The 23,481-nt window shown below is 40.6% G+C and overlaps 1 protein-coding gene across 2 annotated transcripts in view; it reads left to right on the top strand.

Annotated features, from left to right (window-relative positions):
- Positions 1–13,801: 13,801 nt before the first annotated feature.
- fhl1.L (four and a half LIM domains 1 L homeolog) overlaps positions 13,802–23,481 on the top strand; it is a 46,834-nt gene continuing 37,154 nt past the window's right edge. Inside the window, exon 1 of one of the 2 annotated variants that reach the window (XM_041572809.1) lies at positions 13,802–13,889. The gene's annotated coding sequence lies outside the window, so the exon portion shown is untranslated. The remainder of the gene's footprint in view (positions 13,890–23,481) is intronic. The other variant, XM_041572810.1, reaches the window with a different exon arrangement.

The raw sequence follows: 23,481 nt of genomic DNA on the forward strand, positions 1-23,481 counted from the left end.
CACATTTTGTGGCAATTACAGCTGCAAGTCACTTTGAATAAGTCTCTATGAGCTTGCCACATCTTGCCACTGGGATTTTTGCATATTCCTCAAGGCAAAACTGCTCCAGCTCCTTCATTTTGGATGGTTTTCCTTGTAAACAGCAATCTTCAAGTCTGACCACAGATTCTCAATTGGATTGAGGTCTGGACTTTGACTAGGCCATTCCAACACATTAAAATGTTTCCCCTTAACCAACTCAAGTGTTGCTTCGGGTCAATGTCCTGCTGGAAGATGAACCTCTGTCCCAGTCTCAAATCACAGGCAGACTGACACAGGTTTTGCTCAAGAATATCCCTGTATTTAGCTCCATCCATATTTCCCTCGACTCAGACCAGTTTCCCAGTCCCTGCTAGTGAAAAACATCCCCACAGCATGATGCTGCCACTCATTGATTGTATTGATTGTGTTCTCGGGGTGACGGGATGTGTTGGGTTTGCACCAGATATAGCATTTTCCTTGGTGGCCGAAAAGTTACATTTTAGTCTCATCTGACCAGAGCACCTTCCTACATACATTTGGGGAGTCACCCACACTCCATATCTAATGTTATTAACTTTTGCAAGGCAGTGTAGATCTTTGCATACTTCACTACACTGGACAGCATACATCTGTGCTGGGTGTTTTGGGTGCACCAGCTTCTGTCTTAAGGTGTTGATTGGTTGAAAACCCCAAGAATGCAATGTTTGTTAAACATCTTATTTACACGCATTCTTTAATGGCCTGATAACAACATCAATAATTTATATAAAAGGCTCAATTTCTTTCTCACCCCTGCTGACCAGAGAGAATTGTCATTTGAATAGCAGATCAAATCTAGTCCTTAGGGTAATGACACACAGTGATATTTGTCGCTCAGTGTTTTATTGCGGCTACTAAACACAAGAGTATACCCTGCTGTAGACTTTACTGAGAATTGTCTCTGCTAAAACACTCAATTCACATAATCTCACAAATATGCACACAAAAATAATTTTTGAGCCTCAACCAAACGCTAAGCAATAAATAGTATGTGTCACTGCCCTTAGAGATACAGAGTATTAAGGGATCATATCATTTCTTCCTTTGTTAAGACTAATAGCTGTCTGTGCAGTATGTAAAGTATCCAGTCCATTTGTCCAACCGAAAAAAATGCTTTCTCCTTCTCACAACTGTTTGGGAAATCTAACCACAGGAATGTAGAAATCATTTTTGTATCCCCCTTGCCTTCAAAACCTATACTGGTTGTTTGGAATAGTCTGCATACACAAAGCGCTATTACGTGGTATAGAACTCATTATGGACGTCCTTTATCCCTAGAGCAGGCTGTGACATGTAGGACATCTGAAGCAATTTATTTTTATCTGCACTTGCCGCCTGTATAGACTCTATAAACCAATGCACAGAATGATTAATGGACACATATTTGGGATACTTAAAGTCTAAACCAAACTTTTCAATTAAAGAACAGGAAAGGTTGAAGCACTGGGTGGTCGGCAACATGGTGAGCATCCCCAATTGCTAAGTTATTTCCCTCCCAGTGGTTTCACCTTTGCTTGTCCTTTAAACTGGACATACAATGGCCCAAAAAGTTGCCAACTTGGCCCTCCAGATCAGTTTTTCAGCTTATTGGCCCACAGTTTGGGCCCATTATGACTGTGTTCCTGCCAATTCAGGTAAAGATGCGCTTGTTTTGGTGAGTGTATCTTACAATGTGTGCCAGATTTACTACTACAATCTTACCAATCAAAGGTTTGTATGGTGTTTGGATTGCGTAGGTTGTTGGATAATTCTGATTTATATGTTGTACCATAAATATTTGTCTGTTTGTCAATAGGGCAAATTGAAAAATCTGCTCATGCACCTCTGGCATCCAGAGTCCCTGAGGGAACATTCCTGCAGTTTGGGAACCATTAGCCCAATCGGCTCTCTTTTTAAAGGCAATATCCCACTGAGTGGTCTTGTTCATCTTGCCTGTAGTGTTTTCTGCTCCATGTAAATACAGCTCCTAAATGCTCAAAATTTCCTTCCATTGCTCCATATGTATAACTGCAAGAAAACTCCTTTACTGGCACACTATTTCTGTAGTCTGCAATATGGGAAAAGACATAACAAAACTGAAAAGGCCTCTGTGTGCCATTAACCTGTAGCGCTATAGTAAATTGAGTGCACCATTCTCTACTATCCCCAATACTGTGCTCCAGGTGAGACCTTAACTATTTAGGGGTAAGCCCTTGCAAACGGTGTGGAGGCAGGGTGTAGTATAACTGTAACTTGGTGCAGGGTACAATAATTGGGCACCAGTGGTTCTTATAACTTAACCAAAAGAATATATTTATTGAACAAGAGCATCCACAATGGAGTGCACATATAGACCAAGCAGGATCATAAAGCAACAGTGTATAGGCATATACTCACAGCACCTCTGGTCAGTATCAGTCCCGCAGGGAAGAGACCATGTACAGCAGCGAGGAGGTGCACCCAGCTTTCAGCCTCTTTCCTAAATGGAACCTGAGGGGAACCTCACTTTGCTAGGTCTGTACACGTAGTCCCTACTTCTGGGCAATTAGTACCCGGGATCATAATCCCACTTAAGTCCTCTGAGGAGCCTCAAGCTGTTCGGCTTAATAGCCTGTCTGTCTGTCACTCCTAGAGTGACTTATTAAGGTGAGTAGCCTATCCTTACTAGACCTGACCTGTCTAGGTTCCACTTTAGCCCTGTCTGCCTGCTCAGGCCAAGGCTAACACAAAATTGACCATGAGCACTTGGCAGCCCAGGACTTTATAATTTAGCACAGTGCCATCTACTGGGCACTGATAGAACACCAAGGGACAGAGCTTTAAAGGAGAAACAAACCCCTTATTACAAAAAACCCTACCCCCATACCCCACATAGACCCCCCTCCCTCCTCCTCCCCCCAGCCTAGCTGCTACCCGGACAAATGCCCATAATGGTGCAGATTCAGGGATCGGAGTTCATGGCAGCCGTCTTTCGAGTCTTCGGTAATCAGAGAATGAGACTGGCATGGCGGCACATGCGCAGTTGGAGCAATTTCTCGGTTCTCGACAACTGCACATGCGCGGAAATTGACGGAAATTGCAGAAGCGCTGGAAGAAGACATGAAGACCTGGAAGATGGCTTGTCGTGAACTCCGATCCATGAATCTGCACTAAGGGGTAAGTAAAAAGTTAGGGGCATTTGCATGGGGTAGCAGCTACGATGGGGGGGTCTATGTGAGGTAGGTTTTTTTTTAGGTGTCTATAACACTAGAGGACTGCCTGCTAAATAATACTGGGAGACTAATGTATCAGTCCCCAACAAAACTAAATGATATGCCATTTCTGTCCCTTGTGTGTGTATGTGGATCAGAGTTTAGCCAAACAAATTGTGAGCCTGCATGCCATCAAGCATTTGCTTTCAGGTACTAACTAATCATTCATCTTCCAAGTATTGTTTCTATTAGAAATGTTTTCCTGCCTTTCACAAGCTCTGCCACAGTAAACAATGTGATGTATAAATAATTGCTATACTGAGTGGCCAGATGGATCTGAAGTCTTTTATTGCCTTAACTAGACAGTCATGCACAGAAGGTCCAAAGCAGGTTTATGGTTTATTGCAAGTCAGCATCTATATATAGTAAGTCCATATCTAATGTTATTAACTCCCACCCATTTCTTTTTAACTCCATAATATGCATCAATTTTAGCAAGTTTCTGTTTCCTTTAGAGCCAATGAAATGAGTGCATTGTTACTCAGCTGTTTCTGTTGGAAAGTACATAAACCATGAGCTTAGCATTATGAACGCTGTAGCCTGCTGCAAGTTCTGGCTGGAGTACTGCCGCTAACTCTTGTACCACTTATCGGTTGAATTTTTGTGTGTAATCTATATGATGTATATACACCTTTCTTTTGTACAATGTTGCAGAATATACTGCTGTTTTATAAAGAAGAATAAAGACAAATCACTGCAACTTATTCTACTTAGGAAAGCTTAAAACTCCCTGCAAGAAGCAGCTGCGCTACTACAGAATGCACCAAGGATTACGGAAAGGGAGAGGATCAGCTGCAGACTATAAATAATGATGACTATTTCAAATGATGAACAAAAAATTCTCAGAAGCTTGACAGGTTTTTCACTTTGTGGAGCAGACAGTTAATTTTTGAGGTTCCTTACAGACGCATATGGTTTCTACTTGCTGCTGACATGTTAAATCTGTTCAGTGCTCTGTTCCTGGAGTTCAGTTGCAGATCCTGAATGTATATGTGTGTGTGTAACATCTGTGCCTATGTTGCCCATGCCGACCAAATAATATAATATCCCCCAATCTTAGAAAGCAGCTAAAATACTCCTGTTTCCATATGTCCAGGAATGGATCCTTCATTGTCCAGTGTTTTAGGCCCTGAAATACTCACAGTTTCCTAATGGCTCCCAAACCCCTTCTCTCTACCCCCTAGCTGTTGTTTGGGAATGAGTATTATTCATTCAATTAAAATGATATACGATGCATCCATTTTGTGTAACACCCCTCCCCATTACCAGATGTCTGACTCACTGCTAGAAAGCTACATCTTACATCTACATCTTTTTGTACCAACTTCTCACATGATCTAGTGGCTAAACATCTCCACAATAAATAGGGTTAGCGCCCCTGCCTAATTGCAAGTGGCTTTTCTGTGTTTACATGTAGGTCATTATGCCCAGGGACCTAGCACCACTTTTCTCTCTTTTTTATATAAAAATAAAGGGAGTTTAGGAAAGCAGTCAGAAGGTTTTGATAAATTGTACAGGTATGGGACCTGTTATCCAGAATGTTTGGGCCCTGGATTTTCCAGACAAGGGATCCTTCTGTATTACCTTAGGTCTACTAAAATATAATTTAAACATTAAATAAATCCGCTAGGATTGTTTTGCCCCCAATAAAGAGTAATTATATCTTAGTTTGGTTAAAGGGATTCTGTCATGATTTTTATGATGTCGTTTTTATTTCTAAATCACACTGTTTACACTGCAAATAATTCACTGTACAATATAAAATGTCATTCCTGAACCAGCAAGTGTATTTTATGTTTGTTGTAATATTGGTGTGTAGGCAGCCATCTCAGGTCATTTTGCCTGGTCATGTGATTTCAGAAAGAGCCAGCACTTTAGGATGGAACTGCTTTCTGGCAGGCTGTTGTTTCTCCTACTTAATGTAACTGAATGTGTCTCAGTGGGACCTGGATTTTAATGTTGAGTGTTGTTCTTAGATCTACCAGGGAATTATCTTGTGTTAGGGAGCTGCTATCTGGTTATCCTCCTATTGTTCTGTTGTTTGGCTGCTGGGGGGGATGGAGGGGGGTGATATCACTCCAACTTGCAGTACAGCAGTAATGAGTGACTGAAGTTTATCAGAGCACAAGTCACATGATTGAGGGCACCTGGGAATTTGACAATATGTCTAGCCCCATGTCAGATTTCAAAATCAAATAAAAAAATAATCTGTTTGCTCTTTTGAGAGTGCAGAATTCTGCTGGAGCAGCACTTTTAACTGATGTGTTTTGATCCCTTGAATGTACAAGCTCCTGTTTTATTATTATAGAGAAAAAAGAAATAGTTAAAAAAAACAACTATTTGAATAAATTGGAGTCTAAGGAGATGGGTTTTTAGATAATGGATCCCATACCTTTACACTGATTGAACTGCCTGGAATCTTTCTTAATTCCCCATTTTTATCTGTAATTAATCAGCCCTTAAATCATTCAGAAAATGTAAATAAAAAGAGGGTTAAAAATAGTTGTCGCGCGTAGCGCATCAACATTTTTGGCCAACGCTCCCTAATTACCATGTTCATTTTACAAAATTTGGCAGGTTATGAAAGTTTGAACATATTTCTGTGTTTTTTTCAGTTATTACAGTTTTACTAATGAAGGTGAATTGCCCTTTAAGCTGTGAGTCTATCCCAAGGGACCTGTTATCTTATATTGTTACAATTACTTATTTTGGTGGAAATTGTTACAATTACTTATTTGCTTATCTCAAAATTGTTACAATTAATTTGCTTATCTTGAAATTGTTACAAAGGTATCTTATATGCAGCTGTGGCTGTTCTGGGCTCTCTGCCAAAAGCCAATTAAGTTAGAAACTTTGTTTCTTTTTCTGCCTGTTCAGTGCAGAGAAAAACTGGACTTTCTAGTACAAATAATGGATCTTAGGTTGAGCTGTGAAAAGAGGGACTGTCCCTCTAAAAACGGGACAGTTGGTAGGTATGCTCTTATAAATTGCCTTTGAATACAACTCTCTCTATCATGCTAACATGAATATAATGGTGAGTTGCCTCTTTTATGCAATATATTAATATTGATATATATACAGTATTTATGTGTTGCTTCTAAGGTTAATTTCACAAGTAACAAATCTGCACCGGGTTCAAGCCCTAGTTTTGTGACATAATAATTTAATAATTAAATACACGTCAGGGGCCCAATTATAGAAGATTCAATAACTGATGAGCAATTTCAATATACGTTGAAGATTCCTGATGTTTAGAGAAGCCTTTAATGCTACAGGGACTAGTAACTTCTAGTTAGATCACTAGATTAAAGCAGGACTGCATATGTTGTAAATTCCTTAGACACCAACATCTACTCTGGTGGGTTCAGACTGTCCGCCAAACTAAATGGTATATTCACTTAATTGTACACATTGTTTTCAGGTGTAAAAAAGTGACTCATGCAGCTGGAAATGTGCCTTTAAGATTGCATCACAGATAACATGGAACCACTATTTATCCAAATAATAACAGATCTCCTGATATCGCTCTGGTATTTCTAAGTAACTCATTTAGCATAATGTGATTTCCTGCTTAAATATTTGTCCAAATAAGATCAGCTCTTGTGTAACTAGTGCTCTGGGATTCCTTGTAAACTCATTTTGTGTAATGTCATTAGGTGTCTGTGTGGGATGGGCACAACAGACAGATCTTTGATCCTTCTACAATAAGGTTTACAATCCCTGCAATGGGTGCATGATTTATAGCAGGGCTGTCCAACTGGCATTCGGCCAGTGACCCCCCCTTGTGTGGCCCCCAACCTACCTGCTGTGTCTGTTTACCATATGTAAGATTTAAAAGGTATCACTACAGAGATTAACTGGCCCCTGCATTGTTTAAACCTCAAATTCAGACTAATCCCCTGTATTTTTCATACCTGTGACCCCCCTGCATTTTTCACACTTGTGACACCTCTATTGTTCACTACCCTAAAGCCCTGTACTGTTCTACCTGAGACCCAGACTGAAACTGCCACATTGTTCATCTGTTCACACCTTATGCAAAACAATAATGGGACACCAGCACTGTGTCACTGTATGTTGTACATTTTAGAGTGGTCCTGATAGGTTTCCCTGTCTCCTGCTCTGTTCTGCCTTCCATATGCTCCCTGTGTGTGCCCTACTCTGCCTGTGTGTGCCATACTCTGCCTGCGTGTGCCATACTCTGCCTGGGTGTGCCCTGCTCTGCTTGTGTGTGCCATACTCATCCTGTATGTGACATACTCTCCCTGTGTGTGCCATACTCTGCCTATGTGTGCCATACTCTGCCTGGGTGTGCCCTGCTCTGCTTGTGTGTGCCATACTCTGCCTGTGTGTGAGATACTCTGCCTGTGTGTGCCCTGTTCTGTCTGTGTGTGCCCTGCTCTGCCTGTGGAACATAAGCCTGGTATTAGTTCTGGGGGTTTGTTAGCATTTGAAATTAAATTATTGTTAAGGGCCCTTAAGGTGTTTAATCATGTGCTGGGGGTGCTGTGTTATCCAAGGGGAAGAGGAGGCATATGGATTTAAGGGAATGTCTTAATAGGACTTAACTTTTTTCACATATGAGGGATAAGTGATATCTCTGCATTGAGCACCAACCATTTGGTTTTTTGGTGTGCTACCACAATTAATGTGGACATGATCTTGTGGTATCATGGGTGTGGGTTAAAGTGGGTGTGGTTTAAAAACAGGGAGTGGTCAACACTGGCTTCCATTATCGGCCCCCGACTATGTAGGCTGGAAAAATTTCAGCCCTCAGTACCACAGAAGTTAGACAGCACTGAAGTATAGCAACAGTTTGGGCAGACTATAGCATTTGCTGTGGGATTCACTAACTACTGTTGTTGCTATAAATTTAGATTTTATTGCTCTGTTTTCCTTTCATAACAAACGGAAATTTCTTTGGGAATAATAATTTCACTCACATTATGATATATGTCTTACCTTCTGTTGGCAAGAGGCATTGGCACGATGAGACAAGATGGAGAGCATGAATCAGGGACATCACTATATCACTTTTATTACTTCTGGAAATTTCTTATTGCTTCTTCAATGTCTCCCACGCAGTGGGGACAAACACCACCTGCAACTCATATTGGCTTGAGAAAGGATGAGCTGCATGGAAACAATTTCTTGTGTTCAAGCTCCTCCTTGCAGTCCAATCAGGACCCCACAGATGTATGGAAATATGATGGTAACTGTCAATTAGCACAAAATGAGTTTCAAAACAGTACATTATAATTCACTCTAACTAGCTTTAATTCTGGGATTTCTCCTTTACTATTTTGAACCTCTTATAGGGGGCAGCCCCACAGTTTGGGGGCCACTGGTTTAGAGACTAGAGTGAGCAATAGTAGTAGGGGAAAAACTGAGCATGGGGTTTTGTTTTCTGTTGTCAGTATCAATTTATAGTACTAGGATGTGCAGGTTGTGGGTAATTCCTGCAACTACCCACCATTGTGTTAAACTGTAATTTTATTGACTGCTAAGATGGACCAAAAGCATCAAAGATGCTTCTATTATTTGGACTGTTTACCATTGTAAACTATGCAGCTTGTTCCACATAAGAGAGTTTTATTATATTATTGTTGTCCCACAATTGTTGTCCCACAATGCTCCCTGTTGCATGAATGTGCAGACCCGGCTTAATTTTATACAGTTAAGTTTATACAGTTTTATACAGAAAAGAGCAGAGCTACTGTATGGGACTCAAGGAGTTTATCCCCCTTTACTGCTCGGAAAGGTCCGGGTCTGTAACCTATGTCCTGTGGGAGGGAGGTTTCCCAATTGGCCCACGGGGTGGTGTGCCTAGTTCCAGTTCATATTTAATTGGTGGGAGCACATAGCTTCCCTTTTGGTCTCCCCTTAGTACCGAGGGTTACAGTGCCATGATAACAGCCCTAGTCTGAAGCTTTAATCCCTAAGATGACCAACCACCTTACTGAAGTTGGGGTGCTGGGACCATGTGAGCGAGGCAGTGAATAGCAACTTTTGTTATAGCACAATTGTAGCAGTTGGAAGTCAGACAGGGCAGCTTAGCAAAAGCAGCATCCAGGATCGGACTGGGCTGGCAGGACACTGGGAAAAAACCTGGGAGGCCCCACCAATCCAAAGCTGCTCTTGCTACCTGCCTGATTTCCACTCTGGCGCGCTCCCTTACCTCCCTTACCTGTCCACAAAGGAACCAGTACCCTCGGGGGAAGGGGGTTGCGGCGTTTTGAGTACAACTCCAGGACTAAGGGTGGGGGCCCTGGGGGTATGTGCGGGTCCTGTGGTTGCAGCTCCAGTAGGCCCTGGGCCCCCCATCCAATGCTGGCAGCAGCCCAGGAGAGACCTGTGTAAGCATAGGGGCAAAATCTAAAAGAAATCACCCACTTCAATGTGGGTATATTGGGGAGCGACACGCCCGTTTGGCGGCAACGGCAAACAAGCAGATCTCCCTGTGTATGGACACCTTAAGGCTATTTTCTTCCCTGAGAGACTTTCATTGGAGGGGATCCATTCACAAAGGTATCTCAACTGGTTAGACATCTTCATCAATTTCTGTCTTCTACAAGTAATGGTGAATGATCCTCTCTACTTGCCTAACCTTTCCTATACCTCTACACTCTTTACTTGCCTCACCATTTGCTGGACCTTAGGAAGTTCCTTATTTTGCTATTGCTTAATTCTGATTAAGAACCACTGGTGCCTAATTCTTTCTACATAAGTTATATATTGAGAGTTACAGTTCAGCAGCTTCTTAAACCTTTTGTCCACCACCTTGCAAGGGCCCAGCTGAAAGAGGGAGTTGTAATTTAACAGTGTTCTACTGGCTAAACAAAAATTATTCAGCCCCCTTTCTACATTTTACACTATTATACAACTTGGTTTATGTGAAGCACTTTCAGGAAAGGTCTCTTTTTCTATGCATATTTAATTTGACTTCTTGCTGCTATGGGTGTAATAAGATTCCTCTGCTGTGGTTTGGATTAACATGGCTAAGTGCAGCCTCTGCATTTATTTCCTGTGCCTGTTTATACAGGGAGGAAACAATAATCAAAACAGTTAGTAATGGAATTGAGCAAGAAAACTCACATACACAAATTTAAGCAGAGATGAAAATAAGGGACTGGGTCTCCTTTCATATTCATATGCACAAAGATTTTTATATCCAATTCAATTCAGATTTATTTTGTAGCAAAAACACTGATGCATGTGGGTAGAACTGGTTCTGCATGAGTATGAACCAGGCAAACAGACAGACACAATCCACGGCCATTTACTTTAATTAAATAGTTATAAATACAGGTACATCCATCCAGAGTTTTGTGTCTCCACTGTGTATCTGCTGGAGGTCTCTTTTATAGATATGGGAAGAGATACTGGGAATTATGATAATGCAGAATTAAATGTGTGTATAGAGATCTGTACCTTCTCCAAATAATTAATCTCGGCCGAGCATAATGAGTGGTACTGGAATTCAATCATCAGAAATCAGAAAAAGGCCCCTGATTATAATTGTGAAAAATGTGTGGAATACTCTTGACCAGAAAGAGGCAACATGACTGCAACTGGGAGAAATGACAGCATAGAGAAATGCTAAAAAAAACTTAAAATGATTGACCTGCAGTCCTTGTCTGCATGTTTCTACTAATACATTCTGTTCATACATTTTATGCATTTTCAAGCCAATACCTAGCTTTACTTGCCCTTTACTAAGCATAAGAGGCACATTATCATTTATAACATTTGAAAAAAAACCTGCTACATGTACCAAAGTTCGAAGCCAATTTAAAGGTCAAGTCAACCCCAAAATAAAAATGTTCCTAATAAAAGAACACACAATTCTAAGCAGCTTTCCAATATACATTTATTTAAAAAAGTTATTTGTAAAAACAATTACTATTGAAAGCAGTATTATGGTTGATACTTTTAAGACAATGTTGCCAAAGTCTTAGTTCCACAGTAGTTATGTGTGGGCCGTAGGGATGTCGCGGACTGTTCGCCTGCGAACTAATTCGCGCGAACATCGACTGTTCGCGTCCGCCGAATGTTCGCGAACGTCGCGCGACGTTCGCCAATTTGGGTTCGCCTTAGCTGGCGCTTATTTTTGACCTCTCACCCCAGACCAGCAGATACATGGCAGCCAATCAGGAAGCTCTCCCTCCTGGACCACCCCTACACCCCCTGGACCACTCTCCTTCCTGCAGCGTTTTTTCATTCTGCCTGTGTATGCTTGGAAGAGCTAGTGTAGGGAGAGAGCTGGTTAGTGATTTGAGGAACAGTTGATAGTAACTTTGCTGGCTAGTAATCTACTTGATAACTGCTCTGTATTGTAGGGACAGAACTCTGCAGGGATTTGAGGGACATTTTAGGTTAGGTAGCTTTGCTGGCTAGTAATCTACCTTCTACTGCAGTGCTCTGTATGTAGCTGCTGTGGGCAGCTGTCCTGCTGCTGATCTCTCATCTGCTGACTGCTGCCTGTAACCCAATAGTCCTTGTAAGGACTGCTTTTATTTTCTTTTTTGTTTTTTTACTTTCCTACTATAAGAGCCCAGTGCTATTAGTCTAGCTGTGTTGGGGAGTGGGACTGGTGTGCTGCTCCTCCTAGTAGTTCACCACTACCAGCACCAACCAGAGTCAAAATTGTTACAAAGTATCTTATTTGCACCTGTTAGCTGTTCTGAGCTCTCTGCCAAAAGCTAATTAAGTTAGAAACTGTTTTTTTTCTGGCTGTTCAGTTCAGAGAAAAGAGGGACTGGTGTGCTGCTCCTCCTAGTAGTTCACCACTACCAGCACCAACCAGAGTCAAAATTGTTACAAAGTATCTTATTTGCACCTGTTAGCTGTTCTGAGCTCTCTGCCAAAAGCTAATTAAGTTAGAAACTGTTTTTTTTCTGGCTGTTCAGTTCAGAGAAAAGAGGGACTGGTGTGCTGCTCCTCCTAGTAGTTCACCACTACCAGCACCAACCAGAGTCAAAATTGTTACAAAGTATCTTATTTGCACCTGTTAGCTGTTCTGAGCTCTCTGCCAAAAGCTAATTAAGTTAGAAACTGTTTTTTTTCTGGCTGTTCAGTTCAGAGAAAAGAGGGACTTTCCAGTACAAAAGAGGGACAGGGGGTTGAGTGGTCAAAAGAGGGACAGTTGGGAGGTATGCAAGTGCCACCTAGCTGTGTGAGCTTTTTCACATTCTGTCTAAATAACAATAATAATTCTGTGTCCGTAAACATCACCTGAGTGATACAGCAGCAATAATATATTGTAATATATAATATCCGTATCCACTACTGTATACGTTGCCCTTGCAGGCATTGTTTGCCCAGTCTTTAACCAAGTGCCACCTCGCTGTGTGAGCTTTTTCACATTCCGTGTCCAGAAACATCACCTGAGTGACGTAGTGTGATTTCTGCCCTTTACAGCACAAAACGCAGCGCTGTGTCAACAATGTATTTTTCAGATACATTTTTGCCCTTGATCCCCCTCTGGCATGCCACTGTCCAGGTCGTTGCACCCTTTAAACAACTTTAAAATCATTTTTCTGGCCAGAAATGTCTTTTCTAGCTTTTAAAATTCGCCTTCCAATTGAAGTCTATGGGGTTCGCAACGTTCGCGAACCGTTCGCATTTTTGACGCAAGTTCGCGAATATGTTCGCGAACATTTTTTCCGCCGTTCGCTACATCCCTAGTGGGCCGGCCTGATTCCCATGGGACCGGTGGGTCTGGCGGATTCGGCCGACCTCGCTGCTCCTCTTCCGGCTTTGCTGGCGGCTTTTGGTTGAGCTTTTCTGCCTGCTCGACCTTAGACAAGTTCCGGCTTCCTGTTTTATAGGCTTGCGCCTGCCCCGCCCCTCCGATGATGTCACAAAAGGGACAGGTTAGGTGTGGGTCTACGATTGGAGGGGGGAAGTTGGTTGTAGGCGGGTGTGGGTTGGCAGTGTGATTACAGGTTTGGTGCCGGTCGAGTTTTTCTCATTATTCCCCAGCAAAGGGGTCTGTTAATAAGCTGCCTTGTCTTACATTGTTTCAAAGGTCTCAGCCACCAGGGCAGAGAATAGAAAGGGACAACCACTACTTCAATAGCAATACATATACAAATGACTTAAAAACCACAGAAAATTTGTAATGAACTATGTTTTCTTATGTAACTCAAAAAAATGTTTTTTTTATGGTGTTGACATTCCCATTAATTATCTAAAAAGATCATTTAAAAAAGGCAGCTTTGGACACATTATGTGCTCATTTAACAAGGGTAGCTTTATTAAACTAGAATATTAAAGCGTAAAGGGTATGTTAAATCACAGGATTCAGATAAAAATTATAATTGTGAAACTAGAAGCTGCAAAAAATGTAATAAAAAAAAATAAAATAATGCACTAACTGCAAATTGTCATAAAATATCACTAAAAAGTCAATAGTGACGTGACATATTTATGTAAAGAGGTAATGGTTTGCTTTGAGCTAATCTATAATACATAACTAATGGCAGCCAACAGGGGGCAAGGAGCTCATTCCTACTGTAACTTGTCTCCCTGTTTCACTCATTCTCTGAACTTGGAACTAAGAGCACACAGTAAGTTTTGCTCTTGCAACTTTACCAGGTACCCTGCACATACTGCATTATACTTATACTTCTCTTTATGCTTTAACTCTGAATGTATGAGTGCTTGCTTCATAAGGATATGCCTGTGATATCTGCATGCTTACATACAATCTGCAGGGCATTTATGCAGAGGAAAAACGTGTGTGTGTTGTGTCCATGTTGTGTTTTTTCACTGTTTTAAATACATCTTTTTGTATTTTGGAGCAAAATCTTTATTAGTATATTTTACCACCATTCAATCTGTGGTTAACTAGAGCTTGTTAAACTACAGCCCTCACAACAAGGCTTTTGGAGAATACTGGGAGTTATAATTCAGGAGCAGCTATAGTGCCACAGGCTACCCAGTTCTGGCATTTAACTTTGTACAGTGATAAAAATATAGCCTTACATACATAACTGCATGAAATGAGTAAAGTAACAATATAGGAAAGGGTATTGATTCTATAGATATGTGTGCAAAGCCAAGTGTGACCCAAAGAGCTCACATTTTAAGTAATGCCTTTATTCTTAAAGGTCAGGTACTCATATCTGTATTTATACAAGTCATATCCATTATGATATTTATTGCTTGGCTCTAAAGATAAACACTATATGACTATATCATAACAAGACATGCACATTATAAAGCTGTTTCCAAATATGAGGGGGGGGTCACAAAAATGAAGTAACCTGAAATTGGAGAAAGAAATATTATTGGAGTGTAAAGAACATAAGATTTACAAAAGCCTTGATCCATTTTGTGGTTTTAAACTCTTTGGAGTTAAAATGTCTTTCTGGAACACCAAATTCACCTGAAGGCCACTTTTGTGACTTTGGGCAGCAGCTTTGGTTATAATGACTAAAGGGCATCCAACTCCCACTGTTAATGATGGTCTGTAGGAGGTTCCTCTGCCAGCCCATTGCTGCTGTGATTTGTAGTTTATTACAAGACAACGGTTGCAGGTTGGGTTCCTAGACGAGGTCAAATTCTTCCTGAAACACAGGGATAACCAATGAGGACACATTTGGGCCAAAACCTGGGCCATGACAGACAAGGGTTATTTGTTTAACTGTCTCTCATTAGAAGGCTCATGGTATTGTTCTGCTGCATTAGTAACAGATGGTAGTAATCACAAGAAATGGCTGGATTCATTTGGAGCAGTAAGATCCTTTCTTGCTCACACTGTAACGTTTATCATATACTAGTGCTCACCATGTCCAAAAGCCTCTCTAGAAATGCTACACATTTTATTAGCTGAGTGCAGGTAAAACCACACAATGTTGTGGCGACTACCCCTTCGTCAGTGTCATCCTCAAATTTGTGATTTGTCATGCTAATAAAACATGGAGGCTTTGTCAGATCCTTTACGAGGAACTCGTGTGCTGTTGTCCTTTTTGAATTACAGTGGATTCATTTAGAGCCCTGGTGAATAAGACTCTTTGCCAAACGTTGCACCTAACTCATTTATCTAGACCCATGGATGTCACACTGACCCAGACACTGCGTATGATCCCAGCTGGGCCATTAAGCACCATTTCCATTATAAATTTTGGCAGTTTTCTAGCTTATGTGGTTGAAGCTTTGCCACAATTCCAGTGATCCCTACCTCTGTATAGTAATCCATGATTTTGCACCTGTGCAAGAAAATATCCAAACTCCTCATAAAGGCATTTCAAAGGGTATTCAAATTCTATCAAGTCTGAAAAAAGATCCCCTCACTACCTATAATGTCCTCTCACTTGCACCTTTTCTCATGAGAAAACAACCCCAACCGTGACAGTCTACCCTCATAGTAATCTTCCCTCCTAACCAGTTTAGTTGCACTTAGTCTCTGCACTCTCTCCAGCTCATTTATATCCCTCTTAAGGACTGGAGTCCAAAACTGCACTGCATACTACAGATGAGGCCTTACCAGGGACCTATAAAGAGGCATAATTATGTTTTCATCCCTCGAGTTATGTCCTCTTTAATACAAAATGATACATATAAAGTAGAGAGCTATCTTTGCACACAGTGTCATTTATAGTAAGGAGCAATAAGTGCATTGGTGTGAGGTGCGAGCAATTTATTCCTTGTAATTTTTGTACCCCTGTGTTTTTGCAGCTCTTTTGGCCTGTTACAACTAAGGCTGTGGTACAGCAATAACTTGATAAATAGCTGCAACTAGGATTAGAATACTGTGTATACAGTATTTTTTCTGAATGCTGCATAAATGAAACTTGAGAAAGATATATTAATGGGTTTTATGAAATAACTGGGGCAAAGGTATCCCATAGAAAGTAATCTATGCTATGCTTTGTGCTTTAAATATCTACTGAATATCAGGGAATGTCCATGTTACTACCAACCTCCAACGTACAGTAGATGAGCCTCACCTTAGGACTCCCAACCCTGTGCCTCACTTTATTTGCTTCAGCAAGATATGGGATATAGCAGACACTATCTCACATTCTGATTAAAAAAGATCTCTATTGATTGTCTTATGTTAATGGTTACTGATATACAGAAAAGGTTCTGTACAAACATAATGTAAGGCTACATACTTTCATGTGTTTTCAATCCAAACCTGTGTCACGTTCGGCACCCTAACTCCAGAACCAATGCTAGGCTCCCTGGTCTCGGCTCTTGCTTCTGCCTTTAACAGCCGCCTTTCACCTCGGGAGGAGTCCGCAGCTAATTGGATGCCACCAGGTTTTTCTAAGAGAGGAGCAAAGCTAAAGGTTCTGGATGAGACGAGGGGCACGATAGTTTCACAAGGATACTGGAATGGAAGACCACTCAACTTGGAAGACAGGCCAGATAACACAGAGTGGAACAGGCAGGCTGGGCCAGCACAAGCAGATACAAGAATAGTCAAAACAGGCTGGGTCGGTGCAGGCAGAGTTCAAGGAATGGTCAGACAGGCTAGGATCAGGATTGGAGAGCGTAGAATAGTCAGACAGGTAAGGTTCAGCTTGGAGAGATCAGAATAATCAGGTAGGCAATAGTCAGATTGGTGAGTTCAGAATAAACAGGCAGGCAAGGGTCACGATACAGAGATCAGAATAGTCAGGTAACAGGCAAGGTCAAAATCAGAAGGAACAAACAGGAATCACGTAGAATAAAGCACCTAGGAACTACCAAATAGAAGCTGACAACAGGCAATCTCTATAACACTGAAATCCCCTTAAATACTATTTGAATTTCGCGCCATTGCGCCGTGACGTCATCACGCCGGCGCATAAACACAGAAGCGTGCTGCCATGATCGCCATAGGGGAACAGGACGCATGCGGCGGGCATCCCCGCCGCCCACAGTGTAAGCCGCTAGACCACCAGGGTAACGTATCGTTACATCCTGTTTCTGATACTTATATATTCCATGTCACCCACAGAGACGCAGTTCATCAATAAATAGCTTCAAATTATCTTTGTAGAATAGCATTATTCTCTGAATTCTGGGAAACAAACAGATATACATGGACTCACTAGATTCTATATACAGTATGTAGAAATCCATACAGTGCTGGACTGGGACACTTTGGCCCCTAACATGAAATATAGGTTTAATAGTCAAAATAGGCCCTGGCATTTCAACTAAAAGCCTAATAAATAGAGACTTTCTATAGCATCTTACAGCAGCCCTGGCATTTGCTAAAATCTACAGATTACCAGTCTGGGTTTGATCACCTACCAGCTGCCTCTCTCAACATTTGAAATCCTAGGAACCTTTACCTAATCCATCATTTATGAAAATAATAAAAGCTAATACAGAAAATCATACATATTTATACACAACACAAGTTTTATAACTCTGAAAAGGTATTTCATGAAAGTAAAATGTATCTAGTTATCTGCTTCATATTTGATTCATTCTTTCAGATTTTGTGAAAATGCAATTAATTAACGTGTCAGGGGTGCTTAGTAAATGAATTCAAGGCTAATTTGTTTCCCTGGTTTAATAGAAAACAGTCCTAGAGTCAGCTACTATTAAATTGAAAGTTTCTGTGGGAGCGGTAAAATACACACTGATTTTATCAAAACAAGTCATTTTCAATCAAAGTAAGACCTGACAGAGCTAAAGTAACTAAAATCAGGTGTGGGGATGTTTTGCCTATTCTGGAGTTGCCCATTCTGACAACACTGAGGCAGTTAAGATGCCAGGTTTGCCATAACACTAAAGTGATCTATAAATATAGTAAAAATGGCTATGGTTATTCTTCAATATCCCCACTAATTGTAGTAAACTCTATCCATAGTTCTTCAGGAACAATAGGTCCTGTCCTGTGATGCTTAATGTAAGTTTTAAAGACCCAGGAGCTGACCCAGGCATTGGCAAAACTTGCCAGTGTTGTGCAATACATAATAATGCTGCTTTGGTGTATTGTGTTTTTTGTTCTCATGACATTCAGGAAACAGGAAGGAAAAGATAAAGGCAGCAGTGAATACATAGTTGTGGCCCTCCAGCTGACACTAATACATTCTAGCTAATTAAGGCAGGAGTGGTAGATTGTATTTGACTAGCTGGCTGTTGCCATGTTCATATCAGTATGTTTTGCTGGTGTTTATCTTTTGCCCAGGAAAACTCAGTTTTAAAAGGTTTTAGCTCTGAAGCATTGCTTGTTTTACAGCTCCCTGAAAGGAGCAAGGTGTGGGCTATGTTCAATAAAATGGAAAGCAAGACAAAGGCTAATTCCACTTCAAACTACACACCCTTTCTCTCACTAGAGCCCAGTAATGTGTTGGCAAGAAACACCAGCTGAAGCACTGAAAGAGATACGCTAGAAAATAAATACCATTGTTAATAGTGATCCCTAGCAGTGTAGCAAAAGAAGAATTAAACCAATGCAGCAGAGAATTTGCATGTAATGTAATGCAAAGTTTTCTGCTCATCACTAGGTGCCATCATTGAGAAAATACAGGCAGAGAACTTTGCACCAAAGTGGGTGGGATGTGTCCATTCTATTACACCTCCTCCAATTTTGTACATAGGCAGCTGTAAAGTACATTGTTCTCTTGTGCTTTATACCAGTACAAAGTGCTTTTTGTGAGGTTAAACCATAATGAACTATGGGCAAGCCCTACTTACTGAGGAATATACAGGTATGGGATCTGTTATGCAGAATGCTCGGGACCTGGGGTTTTCTGAATAAGGGATCTTTGTGTAGTTTGGATCTTCATACCTTAAGTCTTCTAGAAAATCATGTAAACATGAAATAAACCCAATAGGCTGGTTTTCTTTCCAATACGGATTAATGATATCTTAGTTTGGATCAAGTACAAGCTACTGTTTTATTATTACAGAGAAAAATCATTTTTAAAAATTTGGATAAAACAGAGTCTATGGGAGATGGCCTTTCCGTAATTCAGAGCTTTCTGGATAATGGGTTTCCGGATAACGGATCCTGCATCTGTACGGGATTTAAATCTTTCTCTAATTTTTCTCTGATTGTATTCCAGCTGTATGCTCAACGCTTTGGAATCCACAAAGTCGCAAATCTGAGCAATGGGTTTCAGTTGGCATGTGTGCCCTTTGCTATGCTAGTTATTAGCCAGTCTAATATTTATTAGAAGATCGGTTTGTTTCATTTGCCCTTTTGTGAACTTTAAAATTTGCGACTGTTAGCGAGACAACCAAGATGATCATTCATGAGGATAATTCCTGTGAAGAACCAGTGCAGAAACGTATCTGATGTTAATAAGCTGTGTTTATTAAATGCCAGGACATTTGGCAGCAGGCTTGTTCTTTATAATATAATCAGTGGAGGTTATTATATACAAACACTATGTCATACAAATCAGGACAATGTAAACAGTAAGGAAGACTGATTTCAATGAGATATCTTCACATACCCTATAAATCAAGTCTCAGCCTGTCCTTACTTTTGGTATCCCTAAATGAGAAAGTGCCCACAAAGCATTTAATATTTGGTATTCACGTTTCATTTCGTTGTAGGCGTTCCAAATCCAAATCCTAATCCTCTTGCATTAAGATAGGTTGGTCTTGCAGCTCCAATGAACCAGCCACACATTCACCATCAGTTGATCAGGTTTTTGCTGAGGCTGATTAACTTGTTGCATTTATACTATTTTAATTGGGACTATATATGAACATTCAGTCTAGTCTGTAAGTGACCACATTCTGTCATAAACCAGTGACAGATTTTGCAGTTATTCTAACAGAACTGAGTGGGAAAAATGGGAGAAATTGTGACACATTCAGTTACATTAAGTAGTAGAAACAACAGCCTGTCAGAAAGCAGTTCCATCCTAAAGTGCTGGCTCTTCTGAAAGCACATGACCAGGCAACTGACCTGAGATGGCTACCTACACACCAATATTACAACTAAACAAATATTCTTACATTTTACATGGTAGAGTGGATTATTTGTAGTGTAAACAGTGTAATTTAGAAATAAAAACTACATCATAAAAATCATGACAACAGGGATGTTTTTACAATGCCCAAAAAGATGACATTGACCTGTTATAAAAGTCCGCCATAGTGGATACGCAAATAAATCTGTTATATAACAGTGTAAAAAAGTGTAAAAATCATGATACAAAGGAAAAATAAATAATTTAGTATCTACAAGGGACTTACACATTATTTAGGGCCTGTATTATAACAACTGTTGTAAGGCTCTAATGTAGAAGGCAATAGTAGGAATCAGCTTGAATGCTTCGCTTGCAAAGATCTATCCCAGTTTGTTTTTCACTATATCAATAGTATAAACGTATGCTGAGAGCACAGGACAATAAAAATGTCATTATCTTGCTTAAAGGGAACTATGATTGGTGATTCCTGCATGTTTTCTATCTTGTCACCCAGTTGAGATCTAAGAAGGTGCCTTTAAATATAAACTCTGAAAAAAGCAGAATTACAATATACATGTGATTACACTGTACCTTGCAGTATAGAAATGCAGATAGTCATAAAACTGTATAAGAGTCTCTCTCAATAAAATAAGCACAACTTTAAAAACTGGCACAGAAACTGGTTATGTCGAAAAGTTTATGTATTTTTCTTATTTCATTACTGCAGTTTTGCCATTCTTTTGGGGACTTTGTAGGAAGGTTACCTTCTAATTATGCAATTGATTTAGCATGAAATTGATGTACGTTATTTTTGGTGTGACATTCATTTCTAGGGATGTAGCGAACGGCGGAAAAAATGTTCGCGAACATATTCGCGAACTTGCAACAAAACATGCGAATAGTTCGCGAACGTCGCGAACCCCATAGACTTCAATGGGAAGGCGAATTTTAAAAGCTAGAAAAGACATTTCTGGCCAGAAAAATGATTTTAAAGTTGTTTAAAGGGTGCAACGACCTGGACAGTGGCATGCCAGAGGGGGATCAAGGGCAAAAATGTATCTGAAAAATCCATTGTTGACACAGCGCTGCGTTTTGTGCTGTAAAGGGCAGAAATCACACTACGTCACTCAGGTGATGTTTCTGGACACGGAATGTGAAAAAGCTCACACAGCTAGGTGGCACTTGGTTAAAGACTGGGCAAATAATGCCTGCAAGGGCAACGTATACACTACAGCCGTTGGATACGGAATATATTATTGCTGCTTGAAAAACGTCACTCGGGTGGTGTTTCTGGAGACGGTATTATTATTGATATTTAGACAGCTAGGTGGCAGTTGTTTGAAGAACAGATGCAGATGAGAGATCAGCAGCAGGACAGACAGCTGCCCACAGCAGCTACATACAGAGCACTGCAGTAGAAGGTAGATTACTAGCCAGCAAAGCTACCTAACCTAAAATGTCCCTCAAATCCCTGCAGAGTTCTGTCCCTACAATACAGAGCAGTATCAAGTAGATTACTAGCCAGCAAAGTTACTATCAACTGTCCCTCAAATCACTAACAGCTCTCTCCCTACACTAGCTCTTCCAAGCACACACAGGCAGAATGAAAAAACGCTGCAGGGCTTCAGTTTATATATGGAAGGGGAGTGGTCCAGGGGGTGTGGGGGTGGTCCAGGAGGGAGAGCTTCCTGATTGGCTGCCATGTATCTGCTGGTCTGGGGTGAGAGGGCAAAAATAAGCGCCAGCTAAGGCGAACCCAAATTGGCGAACGTCGCGCGACGTTCGCGAACATTCGCCGAACGCGAATAGTCGATGTTCGCGCGAATTAGTTCGCGGGCGAACAGTCCGCGACATCCCTATTCATTTCGCATATTTAGAATTGGCTCCTTGATTTTTAAATGGACCTTGACAGATAGGTCAGCTTAGCTCATTTATACGGAAAAGAGAGAAAAAGTCAAGCAGTGGTATTTGTGGGAATTTACAGTATTATAAGTGATGAGGTGACCAGTGGACAGGACTGTGCTACAGGAGCTTTTGCTCAGTTTTACATAAAATATAGGGGATACTGTGACAGGAACACATGTTTTTTCAAAATGTATCAGTTAATAGTGTTCAGCAGAATTCTGCACTTTTTCAAAAGAGCAAAAATATATTTTTTTTATATTTAATTTTGAAATCTGATATAGTGCTAGACATGTTGTTAGTTTCCAAGGTGTCCTCAGTCCTGAATTTTGTTCTGATAAACTTCAGTCACTTTTTACTGCTGCACTGCATATTGGAATGATCTCACCCTCCCTCCCTTTCCACCCAGAAGCCCATCAGCAGAACAATGGGAAGGTAACCAGATAATAGCTCTCTGACATAAGATAACAGCTACTTGGTAGATATGAGAACAACACTCAATACTAAAAGTCCCACTGTGACTCCTCCAGTTACATTGAGTTGGAGAAGCAATAGCTTAACTGAAAGCAGTTCCATTGTAAAGTGCTGGCTCTTTCTGAAAGCACATGACCAGGTAAAATGACCTAAGATCGCTGCACACCAATATTACAACTAAACAAATACACTTGTTGGTTCAGGAATAAAATGTTATATTAATGTTATATAGAGTGAATTATTTGTAAAAATCAAGACACGATCCCTTTAATTTGCATCCTGTAGCTTTTGGGTTTGGCAGAGTTTTGGCAGAGTTTTGTTTGTTGCTGAACATCAGCATTGTGTCTCGTATATTTGAAGTAAGAAGATTGACTGCAGACATTTTTTATTGTGAGACCCGCAGACAATTGTCTAATGTTGTTAATGCTTTTAACCCTGTATTTCCAAAAACAGGGTCTGTAGCACTAAAGTGGCCAGCATCATGATAGTTGTGACCTAAGCCAGTGTCTCGCCTTTTTCTCTGTTTACACCTCCAAAGACACTTTTAACCAAATAAGGTTTATAAAACTGCTAGCTAATTCAAGCTAAAATTCCTCACGATCCAAAAAAACAAGCTGTTTGAAATCCAGTTCCACAAAACTGCACATTCCAAAAAGTGATGTCATTTTGAACTGCAGGATTTGTGTATTTAGTTAAATCACCAGAAAATTCTTTCATATGTTTTCACCATGAGCCTTGCGAGCATTCTCTTCCTCTAACACGATCCTCGTCACAGGCAACAGTATGGGCTTTGAATGTCTGCAAACTGCTAATTTGTTTCTTTACCCTTCCGTATTACCATCCCTAGTCAACAAGGTACACCTTGCTAAGTTCCTCCATAGCTTGAAACATAAAACTGAACTAAAACTCAACTAAAGAAGTAGGCAGAAATGTTGTAC

The sequence above is a fragment of the Xenopus laevis genome, chromosome 8L (assembly GCF_017654675.1).
Source record: "Xenopus laevis strain J_2021 chromosome 8L, Xenopus_laevis_v10.1, whole genome shotgun sequence".
Taxonomy (NCBI): domain Eukaryota; kingdom Metazoa; phylum Chordata; class Amphibia; order Anura; family Pipidae; genus Xenopus; species Xenopus laevis.